Source organism: Bubalus kerabau, chromosome 5 (assembly GCF_029407905.1).
Source record: "Bubalus kerabau isolate K-KA32 ecotype Philippines breed swamp buffalo chromosome 5, PCC_UOA_SB_1v2, whole genome shotgun sequence".
Lineage (NCBI taxonomy): Eukaryota > Metazoa > Chordata > Mammalia > Artiodactyla > Bovidae > Bubalus > Bubalus kerabau.
In genome coordinates, this window is record NC_073628.1 from 47,128,471 (window position 1) to 47,152,692 (window position 24,222).

Here is a 24,222-nt window from a genome sequence, read left to right on the forward strand (position 1 = left end):
AGAGAACTAACCCTAGGGAGTATCAGATAGTGAGAACTCACACAAAGGAAACCACTTGAATACAAAACCCAGCATCACCCAACCACCAGTACCACCCTGTGCAGGATGCCTTATCTAAACAACAAACAAAACAAAAATGCAAACCCAATCATCAGCAGGCAGGATTACAAACCTCACTCAGCCTTGCCCATCAGAGGAAAAACAAACAAGCAAACAAACAAAAACTCAGCACAAATCTCACCCTATATGAAGCTCACACAAACCACTGGACCAATCTTAGGAGGGCAGAAACCAAAAGGAAGAATTCAATTTTCTTCAAAGAAAGATTTCAACTCTCCTTGAAGCCTGGGAAAAGGAGACCTCAAACACAATAACTTACAAAAAAATAATGAAAAGGTAGAGTAATACTACACAAATGAAGGAACAAACTAGAAACACAGAACTCCAAATAAATGAAGAGGAAATAGGCAAACTACCTGAAAAAGAATTCAGAATAATGATAGTAAAGATGATTGAAAAAAAAAAACCCAAAAAACAAAATGGAGAAAATGGGAGAATCAATTAACAAAGACCTAGAAGAATTAAAGAATAAACATACAAAACAAACAACACAATTACAAAAAATAAAAATACTCTAGAAGGAATCAATAGCAGAATATCTGAAGCAGAAGAACAAATCAGTGAGCTGGAAGATAAATGGTGGAACTAACTCTGAAGAGCAGAATAAAGAAAAAGAATGAAAAGAACTGAGGACAGTCTCACAGACCTCTGGGACAATATCAAATGCACCAACATTTGAATCATAGGGGTCCCAGAAGAAGAGAAAATTAAAGGGTCTGAAAAAATTTTTGAAGAGATTATAGTTGAAAATTTCCCCAACAGGGAAAACGAAATAGTCAGTCTAGTCAAAGAGGCACAAAGAGTCCCATACAGGATAAATCCAAGGAGAAACACACCAAGACACATACTAATCAAACTAACAAAGATTAAACACAAAGAAATAATATTAAAAGCAGCAAGGGAGCAGCAACAAGTAACACACAAGTGAAACCCCATATGCTTGACAGCTGATCTTTAAGCAGAAACTCTGCAGGACAGAAGGGAATGGCAGGATATATTTAAAGTACTGAAAGGGAAAAATCTATAACCAAGATTACTGTACACAGCAAGGATTGCATTCAAAATTGATGGAGAACTAAGATGCTTTTCAGACAAGCAAAAGTTAAGAGAATTCAGTACCATCACACGAGCTTTACAACAAATGTTAAAGGAACTTATATAGTCAAGAAATACAAGAGAAGGAAAAAAATCTACAAAATCAACCCGAAATAATTAAGAAAATGGCAATAGGAACATATGTATCAGTAATTACTTTAAATGTAAATAAATGACATGCTCCAACCTAAAGACACAGACGGGCTGAATGGATACAAAAACAAGCTCCATATACATGCTGTCTACAAGAAATCCACTTCAGACCTAAAGACACATATAGATTGAAAGTGAGAGGATGGAAAAACATATTTCATGCAAACAGGAAGCAAAAGAAAGATGGACCAGCAATCCTCATATCAGACAAAATAGACCCTAAAATAAGGAAGATTATAAGAGATAAGGAAAGACACTACATAATGATCAAGGGATCAATCCAAGAGGAAGACATGGCAATGGTACATATCTATGCCCCAACATAGGAACACCCCAATACATAAGACAAACACTAACAGACATAAAAGGAGAAATTAACAGTAACACAATAATAGGAGACTTTAACATCCACTCACACTAATGGACAGATCATCAAAATGGAAATTAAAAAGGAAACAAGTCTTCAATGATATAATTAGATGAAACAGATCTCATTCATATCTTCAGGACATTCCCTCCAAATGCGGAAGAATACACCTTCTTCTCAAGTGCACATGGAACATTCTCCAGCATAGACCACATCTTGGGTCACAAATCAAACTTCAGTAAATTTTAAAAAATGGAAATCATATCAAGCATCTTCTCTGACCACAGTGCTATGGACTAGATATCAATTAAAAGAAAAAAACCATAAGAAACACAAACACATGGAGATTAAGCAACACGTTTCTAAATAACCAACAGATTCCTGAAGAAATAAAAAGGGAAATCAAAAAATTTCTAGAAACAAATGACAATGAAAACATGACAACTCAAACCTATGGGATGCAGCAAAAGCAGTTCTAAGAGAGATGTTTATAACAATACAATCCTACCTCAAGAAACAAGAAAAACATCGAATAGACAACCTAACTTTACACCTAAAGCAACTGGAAAGAGAAGAACAAAAAAAAAACACCCCAAAATTAGTAGAATAAAAGAAATCATAAAGATCTGAGCAGAAAAAAATAAAAAAGAAATGAAAGAAACAGTAGTAAAGATTAATAAAACTAACAGCTGGTTCTTTGAGAAGATAAACAAAATTGGCAAACCCTTAGCCAGGCTCATCAAGAACAAAACAGAGAAGAATCAAATCAACAAAATTAGAAATGAAAAAGAAGAGGTTACAACAGACAATGCAGAAATACAAAGGATTATAAGAGACTATTATGAACAACTATATGGCAATAAAATGGATAACTTGGAAGAAACAGACAGATTCTTAGAAAAGTTCTATCTTCCAAGACTGAGCCAGGAAGAAATAGAAATTATGAACAACCCAGTTGCAAGCACTGAAATTGAAGCTGTGATCAAAAATCTCCCGAAAAACAAAAGCCCAGGACTAGATGGCTTCACAGGAGAATTCTATCAAACATTTAGAGAAAAGCTAATGCCTATCATTCTAAAACTCTTTCAAAAAATTGCAGAGGAAGGAACACTTCAAAATTCATTCTACGAGGCCACCATCACCCTGATACCAAAACCAGACAAAGACAACACACAGAGAAGAAAACTACAGGCCAATATCACTGATGAACAAAGATGCAAAAATCCTCAACAAAATTTTAGCAAAAAGAATTCAGCAACACATCAAAAAGCTCATACGCTATGATCAAGTGTGGTTTATTCCAGGGATGCAAGGATTCTTCAATATATGCAAATCAGTCAATGTGATACACCATATTAACAAATTGAAAGATAAAAACCATACAATCATCTAAATAGATACAGAAAAAGCCTTTGACAAAATTCAGCACCCATTAATGATTAAAACTCTTCAAAAAATGGGCATAGAGGGAACCTACCTCAACATAGTAAAGGCCATATATGGTAAGCCTACAGCAAACATTATTCTCAATGGTGAAAAACTGAAAGCATTCCCTCTAAGATCAGGAGCAAAACAAAGGTATCCACTTTTGCCACCATTATTCAACATAGTTCTGGACGTCCTAGCTACAGCAATCAGAGCAGAAAAAGAAATAAAAGCAATCCAGATAGGGAAAAAAGAAGTAAAGCTCTCACTGTTTGCAGATGACATGATACTGTACATAGAAAACCCTAAAGATAGTATCAGAAAATTACTAGAGCTAATCAGTGAATTTAGCAAAGTCGCAGGATACAAAATCAATACACAGAAATAGCTTGCATTTCTATATACTAACAATGAAAAATTGGAAAGAGAAATTATGAAATCAATCCCATTCACCATTGCAACAAAAAGAATTAATTATCTAGGAATAAACTTAACTAAGGAGACAAAAGAACTGTACACAGAAAATTTATAAGACACTGATGAAATAAATCAAAGATGACATAAACAGATGGAGAGATATTCCATGTTCCTAGGTAGGAAGAATCAATATTGTGAAAATGACTATACCACCAAATGCAATCTACAGATTCAATGTGACCCCTATCAAACTACCAGTGGCATTTTTCACAGAACTAGAACAAAACATTTCACAATTCATATGGAAGCACAAAAGGCCTCAAATACCCAAAGCAGTCTCAAGAAAGAAGACAGGAGCTGGAGGAATCAACCTTCCTGACTTCAGGTTATACTACTAAGCTACAGTCATCTAGACAGTATGGTGCTGGCACAAAAACATAAATATAGACCAATGGAACAAGATAGAAAGCCCAGAAATAAACCCATGCACCTAAGGGTACCTTATTTTTGACAAAGGAGGCAAGAATATACAATGGGGCAAAGACAGCCTCTTCAATAAATGGTGCTGGGGAAACTGGACAGCTCCATGTAAAAGAATGAAATTAGAACACTTCTTAACACCATAAACAAAGAAACTCAAAATGAATTAAAGACCTAAATGGAAGACCAGAAACAATAAAACTCTTAGAGGAAAATATAGGCAGAACACTTGATGACATAAATCAAAGCAAGACCCTCTATGACCCACCTCCTAGAGTAACAGAAATAAAAAGTCAACAGGTGGGACCTGATTAAACTTAAAAGCTTTTGCACAGCAAAGGAAACTAGAAGCAAGGTGAAAGACAACCCTCAGAATGGGAGAAAATAATAGCAAATGAAACAACTGACAACGGATTAATTTCCAAAACATACAAGCAGCTCATACAACTCCATGCCAGAAAAACAAACAACCCAATCAAAAAGTGAGAAAAGACCTAAACAGACATTTCTCCAAAGGAAACCTACAGATGGCCTACAAACACATGAAAAGATGCTCAACACTACTCGTTATTAGAGAAATGCAGATCAAAACTACAATGAGATATCATTTCCAGTCAGAATGGCCAACATCAAAAAGCCTACAAACAATAAATGCTGGAGAGGGTGTGGGGAAAAGGGAACCCTCTTGCACTACTGGTGGGAATGTAAATTGATACAGCCACTATGGAAGACAGTGTGGAGATTCCTTAAAAAACTAGGAATAAAACCACCATATGACCCAGCAATCCCACTCCTAGGCATATACCCTGAGGAAACCAAAATTGAAAGAGACACAAGTATCCCATTGTTCATCACAGCGCTATTTACAATAGCTAGAGCATGGAAGCAACCTAGATGTCCATTGACAGATGAATGGATAATGAAGTTGTGGTACATATACACAATGGAATATTACTCAGCCATAAAAAGAAGGCATTTGAGTCAGTTCTGATGAGGTGTATGAACCTAGAACCTATTATACAGAGTGAATTAAGGCAGAAAGAGAAAGATAAATATTATATTCTAACATATATATATGGAATCCAGAAAACTGGTACTGAAGAATTTATTTACAGGGCAACAGTGGAGAAATACACAGAGAGAATAGACTTATGGACCTGGGGAGAGGGGAGGAGAGGGTAAGATGTATGGAAAGAGTAACATGGAAACTTACATTACCATATGTAAAATAGATAGCCAATGGGAATTTGCTGTATGGCTCAGGAAACTCAAACAGGAGCTCTGTATCAACCTAGAGTGGTGGGGTGGGGAGGGAGATGGGAGGGAGGTTCAAAAGGGAGGGGATATATGTATACCTATGGATGATTCATGTTGAAGTTTGACAGAAAACTGCAAAATTCTGTAAAGCAATATCCTTCAATAAAAAAATAAATGCATTTTTATTTTAATGGACAAAAGACCTGAATAGACATTTCTCCAAAGAAGACATACAGATGGCCGACAAACACATAAAAGGATGCTCAACATCACTAATTATTAGAGAAATGCAAATCAAAACTACAATGAGGTATCACCTCACACTGATCAGAATGGCCATCATCACAAAATCTACGCGCAATAAATGCTGGAGGGGGTGTGGAGAAAAGGGAACTCTCTTACACTGTTAGCAGGAATGTAAATTATTACAGCCACTATGGAGAACAGTATGAAAGTTCCTTAAAAAACTAAAAATAGAACCAACATATGACCCAGCAATGCCACACCTATACTTAGAGAAAACCAGCTGTTGTTGCTCAGTCAACTCAGTCATGTCTTTCTTGACTCTTTGCAACCCCACGGACTACAGCACGCCAGGCTTCCCTGTCCTTCACTATCTCTCAGAGTTTGCTCAAACTCATGTCCGTAGAGTTGGTGATGCCATCCAACCATCTCATCCTCTGTCATCCCCTTTTCCTCCTGCCTTCAATCTTTCTCATCATCAGGGTCTTTTCCAATGAGTCAGTTCTTCGCATCAGGTGGCCAAAGTATTGGAGCTTCAGCTTCAGCCTCAGTCCTTCCAATGAATATTCAGGACTGATTTCCTTTTAGGTTGACTGGTTTGATCTCCTTGCTGTCCAAGGGACTCTCAAAAGTCTTCTCCAGCACCACAGCTGGAAAATATCAATTTTTAGGGCCCAGCTTTCTTTAAGGTCCCTCTCTCATATCCCCTACATGACTACATGAAAAACCATCGCTTTGACTGCTGCTGCTGCTGCTAAGTTGCTTCAGTTGTGTCCGACTCTGTGCGACCCCATAGATGGCAGCCCACTACGCTCCTCTGTCCCTGGGATACTCCAGGCAAGAATACTGGAGTGGGTTGCCATTTCCTCCTCCAATGCATGAGAGTGAAAAGTCAAAGTGAAATCCCTCAGTTGTGCCCAACTCTTAGCGACCCCATGGACTGCAGCCTACCAGGCTCCTCCATCCATAGGATTTTCCAGGCAAGAGTACTGGAGTGGGTTGCCATTGCCTTCTCCGGTCGCTTTGACTAGACAGCCCCAATTCATCCTGCAACAGAAGGACATTTGCACAAGAACTCTTTGACTTTCAAAAATCTGGAGAGAGAGGAGGAGTAGTATATTTGCTGGCCAACTTCACAGGCTGAGTAAAATTTAAAAACAACAACAACAACAAAAGAAGAGCCAGGAGAGGACCTTGGAGCGCATCTCTCACCAAGGCAGAAAATGAGGGACCACTAGAGAGCCAGGGAGAGGAATGGGCAGGCAGACAGGTGGCCATAGCTTTGAGCTTCGGGTGACCCTACCTGGCTCGGCGGATCTTCATTGGGGGAAGGCAGGGTCTTCCCAGCCCAGCCGTCCAGGGACCCTTCCTGGACGTTGAATGTTGAAGTTAGTGATGGCGTAGAAAAAAATGAGTGTGCTGATACTGATTGCTTTCTGGTATCCAAAAACAAGGGCTTCCCAGGTGGCGCTGGTGGTAGAGAACCCACTTGCCAATGCAGAGGACGTAAGAGACGTGGGTTCGATCCCCGGGTTGGGAAGATCCCTTGGAGGAAGGCATGGCAACCCACTCCAATGTATTCTTGCCTGGAGAATCCCATGGACGAAGGAGCCTGGTGGGCTACAGAGTTGAGTCGGACACACTGAAGACTCTTAGCACAGCACACACATCTGAAAACCAACTTGGGATCTATCTAAGGACCTAACTCAAACACAACTCAGGGTGGGTGTATGTTAAAAACAAAACCAAAATTCACAACTCAAAGGCCTAGCTAGGGTCAACACCTCGCCAACCTTTCCTCAGGATTTCTCAGACTTGGTAAAATGGACGGCCAAGAAGCACCAGCTCCCTCCAATCCTCATCCATTCCAGGTAATTAGGAATTTCTCTTAATGGTAATGACAACACATCCGATTTTGCATGAAAATGCATTCCGAAGGATTTCTTGTCAGTCTGGGACCTTTGGGCGTTTGATTCTGGGTACTGGGAGGAGGATAGACGAATGAATGGACAAAGAGAAGCAGACAGAGACAATTTTCCCTCAAGAAACATTTTTCATGCAAGTTTTCATACAAGGGAGAAAAGTACTGATTCCCCTAAGTCACACATACTAAGTCACTTCAGTTGTGTCCTACTGTTTAAGACCCCATTGACTATATCCCGCCAGGATCCTCTGTCCATGGGATTCTCCGGGCAAGAATACTGGAATGGGTTGCCATTTCCTCCTCCAGGGGATCTTCCTAACCCAGGAATCGAACCTGCATCTCTTTTGTCTACCTACACGGGCAGGTGAGTTCTCTGCTACTAGTACCACCTGGGAAGCCATGTCTTAGTCACAGAGAAAATAGTAAATTGACCAAACAGGGAAAAGAAAACAGACTGCTTGTCCAAGATATGGGGTTCAGGAGCCAGGGTAATGTGGCTTCTGACATTACTGGCATCTTCCCGGGAGCTGCTCAGCTATGTTAAAATATATCTCGAGGGCTGGAATTTTCACGTCCTTGGCAAAGTGCTGCAGCTCTCACAAAGATAGGGTGGGAGAGAGAATGGAACAAGAAGAAAACATAATAGGAAAGGAGAAAAGAAAGAAAAACTATGGAGACACAACAAAAATATCCACCCTTTCTCACAAGTCTTCACAGAGTCCTCAGCAGTTAGCGGGAAACCTTTCTCCCACTTACCTGTTAGACGAGGTTCAAAATTTCTCTTCTCTTTACTTCTATTAATTTATTCCTCTATAGTTAATATCCTCATTTTAACTTTTTTAAAATTAAAAAAAAACTTTAACTTTTTCAAAAATTTTATATTATACACTCTAAATATGTGCAGTTTTACTGTATGTTAATTATCTGTATGTTAATTAATTTTATCAATAAAATTGTTTTCAAAAGCCACAAACAGAAGTCGGGGTCTGCATGGGCAGCTGGGGACTCATCCAGGAGCCCCCTGCCAGGTCACGGGGAATGTGGTGCCCCTGCTGCTCAGGGTGTGCTCCCTGGTCTGGCTTCTAATGACAGGAAGAAATCAAGCCAGGAACCCTGGCAGGACAGTGAGAAGCCTGAAGTTCACATCCTGTCGGCTCCAGCATCAGCACCAGACCCTCAGCTCTGTCTCCTCAGCTTGGACAAGTGGTGTTGCTGTTGTTCAGTCGCTAAGTCATGTCCGCCTCTGCAACCCTAAGGACTGCAGCACGCCAGGCTCCCCTGTCCTTCACCATCTCCCGGAGTTTGCCTAAACTCATCTCCATCCAGTCGGTGACGCCATCCAGCCATCTCATCCTCTGTTGCCCCCTTCTCCTCCTGCCATCAATCTTTCCCAGCTTCAGGATCTTTTCTAATGAGTTGGCTCTTCGTATCAGATGGCCAAAATATTGGAGCTTCTGCATCAGTCCTTCCAATGAATATTCAGGATTGGTTTCCTTTAGGATGAACTGGTTTGATCTCCTTGCTGCCCAAGGGACTCTCAAGAGTCTTCTCCAGAGCCATAGTTTGAAAGCATCAGTTCTTCGGCACTCAGCCTTCTTTACAGTCCAACTCTCCATTCATATGTGACTACTGGAAAAATCATAGCTTTTACTAGACGGACCTTTTTCAGCAAAGTAATGTGTCTTCTTGTTAATACGCTGTCTAGGTTGGTCATAGCTTTCCTTTCAAGGAGCAAGCATCTTTTAATTCGTGGTTGCAGTCACCATCTGCAGTGATTTTGGAGCCCAATAATAGTATACAGCTAGAAAACATGAGTAAAATACAAACAACAACAGAAGAATTACAAAAGAATGATTTTATTCAAAAAAGGAAACTATTTAGAAAGTACAATTCTATGTGATTAACTTTAAAAAAACCTGCAAACTGAGGAAACATCGTATTAAAATAATTTAGAAAACAAAAATAGTCAAACAATACTAAAACATACAGCCTACAATGGGCATTGTTGAGAGTGTGAAAGAAGAGATGTAAATAGCAAAACTCACACACAGGTGCCTTCAAAAGTACTTTAAAGGTCTAGTTCTTGGATTTCCTTTGTAGCCCAGTGGATGGGTATCCACTTTGCCTTGCGGGGGACCAGGGCAGGGGACACAGGTTCAATCTTCCACCTGCTGAGGAGCAACTAAGCCTGTGCACAACTGCTGAGCCTGCTCTGTAGGGCCCTACAGTCACAGAACTGAGCCCGCATGCGGCACCACCCGCTACTAGCGGGCCTGGAGCCTGTCCTCAACAGGAGGGGCTCCAAAATAAGAAGCCCGCACACAGAAGCCACACCTGGAGAAAGTCCAGGCACAACAGCGATGAAGCCTACTTTTATAGAGAAGAAATTTGGAAATGAAAAAAAATAATAATAAAAAATAAAAAGGCAAATCAACTTTTTAAAAATATTTGTTCATTTTTGCACTAAAGAATCCACCTGCAATGCAGGAGACCCCGGTCCATTCCTGGATCGGGAAGATTCGCTGGAGAAGGGAAAGGGTACTAACTCCAGAATTCTTGGGCTTCCCTTGTGGCTCAGCTGGTAAAGACTCTGCCTGTAATGCGGGAGACCTGGGTTCGGTCCCTCACTCCTGTATTCTGGCGCAGAGAATTCCATGGACTGTATATCCATGGGATTGCAAAGAGTGGAACACGACCGACCGACTTTCACTTCCCTTCCCTTCCCTTCACTGATACACTGGGTCTTGGTTGCTGCGCACAAGCTTTCTCTCCTTGTGACAGGCGGGGGTTGCTCTCCTTGCAGCGCCTGCGGCTCATTGCGCGGGCGTTTCTCCTTGCGGAGCACAGGCTCTAGAGATCTCAGGCATCAGTATCTGCAGCAGGCGGGCTCAGACTCAGCAGTCTGGATCACGGGCTTAGGTCCCGCGTAGCACGCGGGATCTTCCGGTACTGGGGATGGAACCTGTGTCCCCCATATTAGCAGGCGGATTCTTAACCACTGGATCACCAGGAAGTCTTGGGAAATCAACTTTTAAAAGAGTTTTAATGGTTCAAAAATGCAGAATAGAGAAAAATCAACTTCTAAGACATCTGAACTTTTCCACATTAGAAATAAAATTATATAAAATTATTATTACTTTAAGTTTGTAAATATTTGCAAATTTGATATGGAGGAATTTGCAAAATTGTCAGTTAACATTTTTTTACTTAAATTGGACAGATTTGAGTAACTCAGAAATCTCTCGCCTGTACTTTTCTTCTGTATATTATTGGATATGTATGAGTGTGTGTTTTGTGCAATTTCCTCTGATTAAAAATAGACTGAGTTGGAAGTGAATTGCTTTATCGCTTCAATATGAATAAAGTTGCACTTCTCTTAAACTCCTGTTTAGAGTTTGTCACACAGGCTTTGTGAATAAGGCAGATTGGGATTCCATCAAATTCAAGGCTTGAGCCCTTGACAATAATTTTCCTTATCCAGAGGTCATTCCATAGAAGCATGCTATCTGTTGCTCACTAGAGGAGCAAAAACCACTGAATTCCTGTAAGTTGATATCTTCTTCTAAACACAGGATTTCAAAAATTCAACAAAAAACTTTACTGGCAGTTCAGTGGTTAAGGCCCTGTGCTTCCACTCCAGGGCACACAGATTCATCCCAGGCCAAGGGAACTAAGATCCCCCTCATGCTGTCATGGGGGCAACCAAAAAAAAAAAAAAAATCAACAAAAAGAATAAATTGAGAAGAATGAACCCTCACATTACATGAATTTTGAACAGTTTACTAAACTATATTCTTATAGGACAAATGCTAGTAAGTACAAATCCCTATCTATTCAGGTGTTAGTAGAAAAAAACCTTAGTTCAGAGTGTCTTTAGTACTGTCTTGTCTTTGGAGTCTTGTTTAGATCCTCTTTCTTTCTTTTTTAACAAAGGCTTTATTAAAAAGCTGTATTTATTTGGCCGCACCGGGTCTTAGTTGTTGTGAGCAGGATCTTTAGTTGCAGCATGTGATCTTAGTTGCAGCAAGTCATATCTTACATGTGGGATCTAGTTCTCCGACTAAGGATTGAATCCTGGCCCCCTGCACTGGGAGTGCATAATCTTAGCTATGGAACCATCAGGGAAGCCCTTCTCTTCCTTTGCTTATCCTCAGATTCTGATTTGCTTCTGTGTCCTATGACATGCGCATCCTAAACTGGAGATAACACAGTATCAGAGCTGATACACTAACTGCAGAGATGACTATAACAGAAACTTCACTTAAAACTATTTGATTGGATTTGAAAGACTCACAAACATAAAACAAGTTGCAATCTAGTGCAACAATTATTTCTTTTTTCCTGAATCATTGAAGAGTAAGCTGTGGACCCCATTACCTTTGAATACTATAGCATATATTTCCTACAAATAAGGATGTTCTCCTACATAACAATACAATACAACCATCAAAATCAGACACTTAACAGTGATGCATTACTGTCATTTTAGTTGAGCTCCATCAAGAGTTGCCCATTATCCCAATAATGTCCTTTATAACAAAAGCATTCGATTCAGAATCTCAAGCTGCATTTATTTGCCGTGTGTCTTTTGTTCCTTTATTTTGTAACAGCTCCTCAGTCTTAGCTTTCATGCCCTTGATACTTTTGATGATGAAAGACTGGACTTTTTTTTTTCTTTTTTTGGCCACACCATTGGGCATGAGGGGTCTTAGTTCCTTGGCCAGATATCGAAACTGTGCCCCCTGCATTGGGAGCTCAGAGTTTTAACCACTGAACCACCAGGCAAACACCATGGTTGGATATTCTGTAGAATATCTCTTAAAGTAATTTTGTCTGTTTCCTCAGGATTAGAATAAGTTATGCATCTTTGACCAGAAAAATCACAAAAGTGATGCTGTTTTTATTGCTTTCTACCTAATGTTGCATGATTTTGATGGTGGACCCTCTGTTGATAATGATCAAGGATCCCCAACTTTTTGGCACCAGGGACCGGTTTCAGAGAAGACAATTTTTCCATGGACCCTGGGGGAAGAGGGACTGGAGATGGTTCAGGTGACGATGGGAGTGATGGGAAGCAGTGGGGAGCCACAGATAAAACTTCACTCCCTCTCTGGCTGCTAACCTCTTGCTGTATGGCCCAGTCCCTAACAGTTATATCACTTATTTAAGGTGGTGTCTGCCGGCTTGTCTCACATGAAAGTTGCGTTTTCCCACTTAGGGAGTTCCCTGGTGGCCTAGTGTTTAGATTCCAGGCTTTCACTGACAGGGCTCAATCCCTGGTAGGGTAACAGAGATCCCAAAAGCCTTTTGGCAGAACCAAAAAAATAAAAAGTTACTTTTCCCCTTTTAAATATATTTATGCCTAGGTTCTTGGAACATACGCAAAAAGCATATTCCTCATCAAACATTAAATCTATCCATTTATATCATTTCAATTTATTCATTCACTTATAACTGTTTGGACTCATGATTTCCAGTTCTATTCAGTAAGTTATAATTAGCTATAAGCATTATTTTTTCTTGTTAGTCTGTCCCAGCTTTGATCAATAGCATCCCTTCAAGATGTCCTCCTCCCTGTCCTTTTGATGTGTGTCCATCATCATTCTTTTTTTTCAAAATATTTATCTATTTGCTTGGCTGCATCAGGTCTTAGATGCGGCATGTGGGATCTCTGCTGAGAGAGGAATCTTTCGCTGCGAGGCAGGGATTCTCCAGTTGTGGCTCTATGGCTCACCGGTTTAGCTGCCCCATGGCATGTGGGATCCTCCTGGACCAAGGATCAAATCTGTGTCCCCCTCATTGGCAGGCAGATTCTTATCCACTGTACCACCAGGGAAGTCCACAAAGCAAATTTTAAAGTAGAAGGTAAACAGGAATCACCTCACTCTAAACTCTGTATTTTTATATCAGTTTTAAATTTGATTTCCTCAAAACTAATAAAATGAGGAAAGGTATAACATTTATGAGAGTTGATTGGCCATGAAAGTTGAGTTTTTCTCCTTGATTATATTTTGCTCATCTCTCATCTGGACTTCTGCAATAGCCCCCATATAACTGTTGTTCCTGCACCAACACTCATCTCTCATCTGGACTTCTGTAATAGCCCCCATATAACTGTTGTTATATGGGGGCTATTACCTAAGGCCCTAAAACTACTTTATGGGGGCTATATGGGGGCTATTACCTAAGGCCCTAAAACTACTTTATTTAGTTTTAGGGCCTTTGCAAGTAGGTTTAATTGCCACTCTAAGGAGTCTGAATTTTGTTTTTAAGTTTCATGAGAAAGCTTTGAAAGATTTTAATGATAACCTGATCTGACTGACTCTGTAGAGTCTTCTTCATAAAGTAGCAAAAGAGTGTTGGTGCAGGAACAACAGTTATACGGGGGCTATTGCAGAAGTCCAGATGAGAATAAGCAGCAAACGATACAATCATAGGGCAGCAATGTCCAAAGAGAGCTTGTGCTGAATAATGATGTCAGAGCAAAGGCCCATCCTTCTTCTCTGATGAGTACCTACGAGGCCATTCCTACTTCCCATGAAGTAGGGGTGGAGTGGCGTCTCTTCAGGCCAGTAAACTGCAAGGTCAGAATCTTTCTTCCCTAAGCAATACCAAAAACGCAACGTATTGATGTTAGGATACTGGTTTTACAGTATTCTTGCTTACCACACAAAAAAGACAACAGCAATTTCAGAATTATGGCCCTGGGATCTAGCTATCCTCTAAGTTGATGTTTTTTAATACTTTTGAAGAAAAACTTGTAACAATGTACAGTTGGCTATAATCATCCTTCAGTTTTTTTTTTTAACACATTCAAAGTCCATCTTTACTTTTTTATTTAGTTTTAGGGCCTTTTATCCTATTTTCAATATGGAAGCTACACTAAAATATTTTGATCCAGCTTAAAGGAATTTTTTTAATTTTCAGTGTTAGTTGGATATTTATTTTTGCTGTGGAAGGACAACCCGTGTTTTAAGAAATGGGATAGATGGACTGTTAAAATTTTGGTCTTTCTGAAAGCCAGAAAGTATTCACTGAACATTATTTCATGTCCCCTTGGACCTGTGGCTCTTCCCTTGATCTCACTACTATGAGCTTTCATGTAGAATGCCTTTTTTTCTCATAGTAAGGCTATTCATGAATAAGTGAAAGAGGTTTTCAGATGACTGAGTGGTGAAGTTATTGCAGACTCTGGTTCAAACATAGACAGAGGGTGAAAGAGATCAAGGCTTAGTCAGGTCCGACTCTTTGTGACCCCATGGACTGTAGCCCGCCAGGCTCCTCTGTCCATGGGATTCTCCAGGCAAGAATACTGGAGTAGGTTGCCATGCCCTTCTCCAGGGGAGCTTCCTAACCTAGGGATTGAACCTGTATCCTGTGTCTCCTGCATTGCAGGCAGATTCTTTACCCACTGAGCCATTGGGGAAGTATTAATAGAAGTATTATTAAAAGTAATAATAATAGTGCCTGACAGCCTTTCTCAGGGTGGTCTGAGATTTAGAGAGCAGAGAATAAGCACTCTATCATCAATACTGTCAATGCCGTTTAGAAAAATATCGAGTTGATCTTTATTAAGGATAGGGCTTGCAGAATATGAATTATACTGCAATTATTATAAATTGTCCTTGGTCACTCTAGCTGGTCAAGAAGTATCAGTTCACTGGAGGGAAAACATGAAATAATTTTAGCTTTTCCAATTATAAAATTGTTGACTACCCCCTTTTCTGCTGTTTTGTCTTGTTAGCAAACCTTGGGCGGTACTGTGGAAGAAGGCAAGGGATGCTCTTAGCCTCTGGCCATTGACCAACGCCTTCATCTGTAGGCCTAGGCCATGCTTCACTAGCACTGGGAGAGCACAGTACCGCAGGCCTCCCTGTGGGATTGCCTGGACCTTTGTGATGCTGTAGTCTCTGCTGATGAGGTTGTTTCCTGGTCTCTCTGCATGTGGTCCATGAATGTTTCCTTAGTGTTGTCTTCCCTTAAAGGGAGGCAAGATCCAAAAGCTAGATCAAGTAGGTTTAATTGCTACTCTAAGGGGTCTGAATTTTGTTTTTAAGTTTCATGAGAAAGCTTTGAAGGATTTTAATGATAACCTGATCTGATTGACTCTGTAGAGTCTTCTTCATAAAGTAGCAAAGAGTGTTGGTACAGGAACAACAGTTATATGGGGGCTATTGCAGAAGTCCAGATGAGAGATGACTATGGCTGGGATTAGACAAATACTAGTGAAGCAGCTGATTCATGATATATTTTGATTGCAGAACCCATAGAACCTAGTGGTGGATTGGGAACAAGGTGTGAAAGAAGAGTATGCCAGAGGTATGCCATGATTTGGGGCCAGAGGTATGCCAAAAATCTACAAGACAGCCATTAAAACAACTGCAGAAAGCTGGGAGAGCACTGTGGTGTTCACTTGGGGGACAAGAATGTGAAAAATCAGCAAACGATATAATCATAGGGCAGCAACATCCAAAGAGAGCTTGTGCTGAATGATGATGTCAGAGGAAAGGTCCATCCTTCTTCTCTGATGAGTACCTACGAGGCCATTCCTACTTCCCATGAAGTGAATTGTTTTCTGGTTTTAGGACAAGGGGTGTCATCAAGTAAAAACAGATATCTGATAAAATGGAATAGAGAAAGTGCTGTTAGAAGGAAGATCAAATGTATAGAGAGATTTGTTCATAATGTAAAGATACTGAAGCCACACGGGGACTGAGGATGTAAGTGAGGACAGAGGATGAGCATGTTGGAAGAAAAAGCATGAGGGGTCCTCTGATCCTAGCACTGTTATGTGAATGCTTCCATGGAAAATAGGCTAAGGTGCATGTTAATGATAAGGAATGAGAAAAGGAAAGCATGGCTTAAAGGCCAAATAATATAACTTACCAGTGTGAGGACTCCACCTGGAATGTTAGCATTGTGGTACACACACTCTCTACTGACAGGATGGCGTGGGTGGTGGTTCGCTCTGTTTTACACTTTAACTTGGGTCTTTTCTAGTTTCTGCATTTACTGTTAAGTACAGTAATTGTGACATCAGGAGGAAATCATCCAATCATGGTTTTCTGCTTTTCTTTTTAAATTTCTTCTCACTTATTTATATGAATCTTTTATACTTTTCATACTATATTCCTGTCTCACTTCTTACCCATTCTACAGGTTATGGTATACTGTACAAAATATTAGCATTCTCAAATTTTACTTTAAGTTTTAATCTACTTTAGGGCAGTTTTTGGACCCAGAATTTTAGAAATTATCAATAGGAATACATCTCTTATCAAGAATCTCAGCCATTGTGACATCAACTTACCACATTTTTAGAAAGGGAATGTTGCTATCTGAATGACCAGATTATCATATCACCCTGTGACATCATCATATGGGCTCAATAAAGGACAGAAATAGTATGGACCTAACAGAAGCAGAAGATATTAAGAAGTGGTGGCAAGAACACACAGAAAAACTCTACAAAAAAAAGATCTTCACAGCCCAGATAATCACCATGGTGCGATCACTCATGTAGAGCCAGACAACCTGGAATATGAAGTCAAGTGGGCCTTAGGAAGCATCACTACAAACAAAGTTAGTACAGGTGATGGAATTCCAGAGAGCTCTTTCAAATCCTGGAAGATGATGCTGTGAAAGTGCTGCACTAATATGCCAGCAATTTGGAAAACTCAGCAGTGGCCACAGGACTGGAAAAGGTCAGTTTTCTTTCCAATCCCAAAGAAAGGCAATGCCAAAGAATGTTCAAACTACTGCACAATTGCACTCATCTCACATGCTAGCAAAGCAATGCTCAAAATTCCCCAAGCCAGGCTTCAACAATACATGAACCATGAACTTCCAGATGTTGAAGTTGGATTAGAAAAGGCAAAGGAACCAGAGATCAAATTGTCGACATCTGATGGATCATCGAAAAAGCAAGAGAGTTCCAGAAAAACATCTATTTCTGCTTTATTGACTATGCCAAAGGCTTTGACTGTGTGGATCACAACAAACTGTGGAAAATTCTGAAAGAGATGGGAATACCAGACCACCTGACCTGCCTCTTGAGAAATCTGTATGCAGGTCAGGAAGGAACAGTTAGAACTGGACAAGGAACAGACTGGTTCCAAATAAGAAAAGGAGTACGTCAAGGCTGTGTATTATCACCCTGCTTATTTAACTTCTATGCAGAGTACATCATGAGAAACACTGGGCTGGAAGAAGCACAAGCTGGAATCAAGATTGCCGGGAGAAATATCAATAACCTCAGATGTGCAGATGACACCACCCTTATGGCAGAAAGTGAAGAAGAACTAAAGAACTTCTTGATGAAAGTGAAAGAGGAGAGTGAAAAAAGTTGGCTTAAAGCTCAACATTCAGAAAACTAAGATCATGGCATCCGGTCCCATCACTTCATGGCCAATAGATGGAGAAACAGTGACAGACTTTATTTTTTGGGGCTCCAAAATCACTGCAGATGGTGACTGCAGCTGTGAAATTAAAAGATGCTTACTCTTTGGAATGAAAGTTGTGACCAACCTAGACAGCATATTAAAAAGCAGAGACATTACTTTGCCAACAAAAGTCTGTCTAGTTAAGGCTATGGTCTTTCCAGTAGTCGTGTATGAATGTATAAAATATATGTGTATATGAATATAAAGAAAGCTGAGCACTGAAGATTTGATGCTTTTGGACTGTGGTGTTGGAGAAGACTCTTGAGAGTCCCATGGACTGCAAGGAGATCCAACCAGTCCATCCTAAAGGAAATCAGTCCTGAATATTCATTAAAGGACTGATGCTGAAGCTGAAGCTCCAGTACTTTGGCTACCTGATGAGAAGAACTGACTCATTGGAAAAAACCCTGATGCTGAGAAAGATTGACGGTGGGAGAAGAAGGGGACAACGCAGGGTGAGATGATTGGATGGCATCACTGACTTAATGGACATGAGTTTGAGTAAACTTCGGAAGTTGGTGATGGACAGGGAGGCCTGGCGTACTGCAGTCCATGGGGTTGCAAAAAGTCAGACATGACTCATTGAACTGAACTGATATTTGTACAGTGAGCGTCTTGGTGATCCCTCTTTTATGAAAGATAAAGCAACACCTTCAGACAAAACATATAATTTGATGCTAAAAATTATTTATTTTCTATAGAATCCTTATTATTGGCATGTTTCTTAAGAAATTTACATATAGTGCTTTATTAATACACAAGTCACACTTTTTCAAACCTTGCTGTGACCCATTTGATGGGATTTAGACTTTGAAGTTACAAGATTACCTCTTCTAGGATGGTAGAAGAGGAGGAAAAATATTATATAGGAACAATTTCCAGGTGGTTCAAGTGGTAAAAAATCCACCTGCCAAAGTAAGAGACATAGGCAGGAGACACAGGTTCAATCCCTGGGTTGAGAAGATACCCTTAAGAAGGAAATGGCAACCCACTCCAGTATTCTTGCCTGGGAAATCCCATGGACAGAGGAGCCTGACTGGCCACAGTCCATGGGGTTACAAACAGCTGGACATGACTGAGCACAGAGGAGTAATTAAACTTTATGAATGAAAAAGATACTGAGTTCTGCCTTGTTAGAGCCCCTGAATACTGAGCAGAACAAATGTAATAATGGTTTTACTGAGAGATTGATTTTTCAATATTTAAAATTTTCTATATTTTTTTCTCCATTTTTTTAGCTGCAGGAAAGACCAAAAGGGGTTAGCATACACCAACAGTGTTGCTTTGTTAAGTGTGCTTTGTAAGAAGCAAATATTATCTAAGTTGCTAATAATTAGAAACAGTGATAGCAACATTCTTTTATATGCTTAATTAAGAAGATGGAATAATGAATTTCTATCTATATTTTAGAAAAGGCCAAAGCCCTGCTAAACTAGCTAACTGGACCTTATACAATGAATTGCCAAGATAAAGAAGGCAGATGCCACCACTTAAGGCATCGACAACCTTCATATTTAAGGTAACACTGCTCCTTCTTAGAACTTTTTATGTTTAATTACGTATTCAATATTTGCCTTCTCACTGTTGTAGGCTTTCTAAAGGCAAGGACCATATTTAGAATTTTCACAATATCTGAAATGCTGTAGCCTCATCAAATGAGTGAATAATCTAATTTTAATTTGGGAAGATTAATTAAATTGGGAAACTCTGTTAATTAACACACTGGTCTCTTCTATTAGTCAACATTTAATTAGCTATAAAAATTGAGATATGAGTAGGAAAAAATAATTTTCACAAATAACCTAGTAATTTTTTTTCTTAAAAATGAGAAAACCAAACAAAATTTAATAACATGTATATATGGGAGAGGGCTTCCCAGGGGGCTCAGTGGTAAAGAATCTGCCTGCTAATGCAGGAGATGCAGGAGACGCATGACATGTTCCATCCCTGGGTTGCAAAGATCCCCTGGAAGAGGAAATGGCAACTCACTCCAGTATTCTTGCCTGTAGAATCCCATGGACAGAGGAGCCTGGTGGTCTAGTCCATGGGGTTGCAAAGACTCAGACACACCTAAGCGACCTAGCTCACATGCATAGTTAAGAGAGACCCAGAGGAATTCAGTAACTCCCCAAAATGGTCAAAACCCTCACCTTAAATACCATCCTTAGCTAAAGCCGTTGGGGGCAGTGGTTTGGGGACCTCAGAGTTGGGGAGGGGGGAAGGCCACTCACATGGAGATAGAAAGCAAAAGATTAGTAAAAAAAAAAAATGTAGGGCAGAGACAATGGGATACATAGAGGAATTTTAACAGCCTCTCCCTGTCTACCATACCAAGGAGTTCATCCTATGGTTATCTATGGTGATGGCTGCATTCCTGGGTCAGCTCCTCTGTTTACATTCTTTTAGGCAGTTGGGGGGAAGATCAAAGCTTATTCCTGAGCCTTTTGGGGACTTGATATTCATCTAGAAATAGTGTAGGGGTCAAAGTGAAAGTGAAAGTGAAGTCGTGTCCGACTCTTAGCGACCCCATGGACTGCAGCCTACCAGGCTCCTCCATCCATGGGATTTTCCAGGCAAGAGTACTGGAATGGGTTGCCATTTCCTTCTCCAATGCGTGAAAGTGAAGTCGCTCATTCGTGTCCGACTCTTAGCAACCCCATGGACTGCAGTCTACCAGGCTCCTCCGTCCATGGGATTTTCCGGGCAAGAGTACTGGAGTAGGTTGCCATTTTCTTCTCCATAAGTGGCAAATTTTGCTCTCCTACAGTCCTACCTTTGAAATATTTTTAAAGACATTTCATAGTCCAGAAGTCGATAGATTGCTTTATCTCACTGAGTCAGTTTCTTAGTTTTGACAATAAAGTCATGTCAGTTACTCATTTCAGGAAGCATTGATGCAAGCAGGCTCTTAAAGTTACGCCTATAGGATACAGGCAATCAAGTATTTAATAAGATCCATTTCTATGGAGACAAAAGTAAAACAAGGTTTAGTGATTAGTGGGAGGTGGTTTAGTGATTAGTGGAAGGTGGTTTAGTCACTCAGTCATGTTCGACTCTTAAAACCCCATGGACTGTAGCCCGCCAGGTTCCTCTGCCCATGGAATTCTCCAGGCAAAAATACTGGAGTGGGTTGTCATTTTCTTCTCTAGGGTATCTTCCCGACCCAGGAATCAAACCCCGGTCTCCTGCATTGCAGGCAGATTCTTTACCGACTGCACTGTGAGGGAATGATTGGAGCAAATTATAAACTCAATATCTGAGTCCTGAGAGTTTCTACTTGAGAAGATTTGGACAGGGAAGCCTGACATGCTTCAGTCCATACAGTCGCAAAAAGCTGGACGTGACTGTGACTGAACAACAACAAAAGCAAGGAGAATAGGCAGCTCAGAAACATTCCCCATTTATCTGGGGAAGAAGTTTGTATGGGTAACATTTGCGGTGAGGGCTACAGGTGTGTGGCTTTGTGCTGGTTGGTTGGTGGTGAGGTAACAGGGTGGGCTGCAGAAATCTGGCCCTCGGCCAGAAGTTGCCAACCTCCACCAGGGTGGGGATCGCAGAAGAATGTAAAGGTATTGTTATGTATATAACATAGGTTCCAGAGGAACCAGGAACCTGCCCCAAGGCAACACTGTTGTTTCTAGACTGTCCTCCCTAGTTTCTGTATTCCCTCCCTTCCTTAGATTGCTGTTGTTCAGTCCTTGAGTTTCAGACTCTTTGCCACCCCCTGGACTGCAGCACGCCAGGCTTCCCTGTTCTCCACTATCTCCCGGAGCTTGCTCAAACTCATGTCCATCAAGTCAGTGATGCCATCCAACCATCTCATCCTCTATTGTCCCCTTCTCTGCCTGCCCTCAATCTTTCCCAGCATCAGGGTCTTTTCCAATGAGTCTGCTCTTCGCATCAGATGGCCAAAGTATTGGAGCCAACAGTTTGAACCTGCCCTTTGGAACTCAGGGAAGGTCACAGAGGCTGAATGAAGCCAACTTCCTACAAATAAGAAATGGGGGCCACAGAAAGGATTTGTACCCCCGAAGCCCCACAGCATCCTGCTCTGTTTCATGATAGGAGATATACTATCCTTTTAATGTTCTACTCAGTGGACACCTTTGCTCTGACAGCAAAACTGCTTTGGATAGGAGGAATCCAGACATGAAATGCTAAAGATTGCCTCCATAATAAAAAAAGGGTGGATTCAGGCATCCTGATTACAAGGAAGGCTATTTTGCAAACCTTGATATCACTTTTAAAGAGATAAGCTAGGGTAAACAGGACTGGAGGGAGAGGTTAGGGAGGATGACAAGAAACTAGCATCAGTTAGGGTGGTTAATCTTATTAATTTGAACCTATAACATTCATGGCAACCCACTCCGGTATTCTTGCTTGGGAAATCCCTTGGACGGAGGAGCCTGGCAGGCTACAGTCCATGGGGTCCCAAAAGGGCCAGACAGGATTTAGCAACTAAACAGCAACATTCTAGTGAGATGGGGGACACCCCCAGTTGCAGAAGAAGAAACTGACAGTTACAAACATTTGGAGACTTGTTCTGGTAAAGGAAAAGAAAAGAAAATCCCACCAGTTTCCATGTTGTATGTGGTTAAGAAACTGATGTGTTAAAATTACTTGAAAATTGCTTGTTGGTGCAATGTGAATATCAACCAAGGCCTCAATATAGATGAAAGTAAAAGTGAAAGTCGCTCAGTCATGTCCGACTCTTTGAGCCCCCAAGGACTGTAGTCCATGGAATTCTCCAGGCCAGAATACTGGAGTGGGTAGCCTTTTCCTGCTTCAGGGGATCTTCCCAACCCCGGGATCGAACCCAGGCCTCCCACATTACAGGTGGATCTTTACCAGTTGAACAGCAAAGGAAGCCCAAAAAGGCGTTCTGCATGAAAGCTTATAGGAGTGAGTGTGCCTCCTTGTGTCCGACTCTGTCACTCTTTGGACTGTAGCCTGCCAGGTTCCTCTGTCCATGGGATTTTTCAGGCAAGTATACTGGAGTGGGTTGCAATTCCCTTCTCCAGGGGAGCTTCCTGACCCAGGGACTGAACCTATATATCCTGTGCCTCCAACATTGCAGGCAGATTCTTTATCCACTGAGCCATCGGGAAGATAACAGATAGATGTTATCAAAATGGAAAATACGAATCCCAAACAAAGCACATCATAGTCAACTAGCCTATAAGGAAAAAAATAGTAGGATTTTTATTTTTGTTTAAATTTACCTCATCTTTGGACTGTAGCCTACCAGGCTTCTCCGTCCATGGGATTCTCCAGGCAAGAACACTGGAGTGGGTTTACCATTTCCTTCTCCAGGGGATCTTCCCAACCCAGGGATAGAACCTGGGTCTCCTGCATTGGAGGCAGATGCTTTAGCCTCTGAGCCACCAGGGAAGCCCAAATTAAAATTTAAAAAAACGTTTATTTTTCTGAATGTGTTACCATATACATGTTAGTACAGTTCAGTTCAGTCGCTCAGTCGTGTCCGACTCTTTGCAACCCCATAAACCGCAGCACGCCAGGCCTCCCTGTCCATCACCAACTCCCGGAGTTCACTCAGACTCACGTCCATCGAGTCAGTGATGCCATCCAGCCATCTCATCCTCTGTCGTCCCCTTCTCCTCCTGCCCCCAATCCCTGCCAGCATCAGAGTCTTTTCCAATGAGTCAACTCTTCGCATGGGGTGGCCAAAGTATTGGAGTTTCAGCTTCAGCATCATTCCTTCCAAAGAAATCCCAGGGCTCATCTCCTTCAGAATGGACTGGTTGGATCCCCTTGCAGTCCAAGGGACTCTCAAGAGTCTTCTCCAACACCACAGCTCAAAAGCATCAATTCTTTGGTGCTCGGCCTTCTTCACAGTCCAACTCTCACCTCCATACATGACCACAGGAAAAACCATAGCCTTGACTAGACGGATCTTTGTTGGCAAAGTGATGTCTCTGCTTTTTAATATACTGTCTAGTTTGGTCATAACTTTCCTTCCAAGGAGTAAGCGTCTTTTAATTTCATGGCTGCTGTCACCATCTGCAGTGATTTTGGAGCCTCCAAAAATAAAGTCAGCCACTGTTTCCACTGTTTCCCCATCCATTTCCCATGAAGTGATGGGACCGGAGGCCATGATCTTTGTTTTCTGAATGTTGAGCTTTAAGCCAACTTTTTCACTCTCCACTTTCACTTTCATCAAGAGGCTTTTTAGTTCCTCTTCACTTTCTGCCATAAGGGTGGTGTCATCTGCATATCTGAGGTTATTGATATTTCTCCTGGCAATCTTGATTCCAGCTTGTGCTTCATCCAGCCCAGCA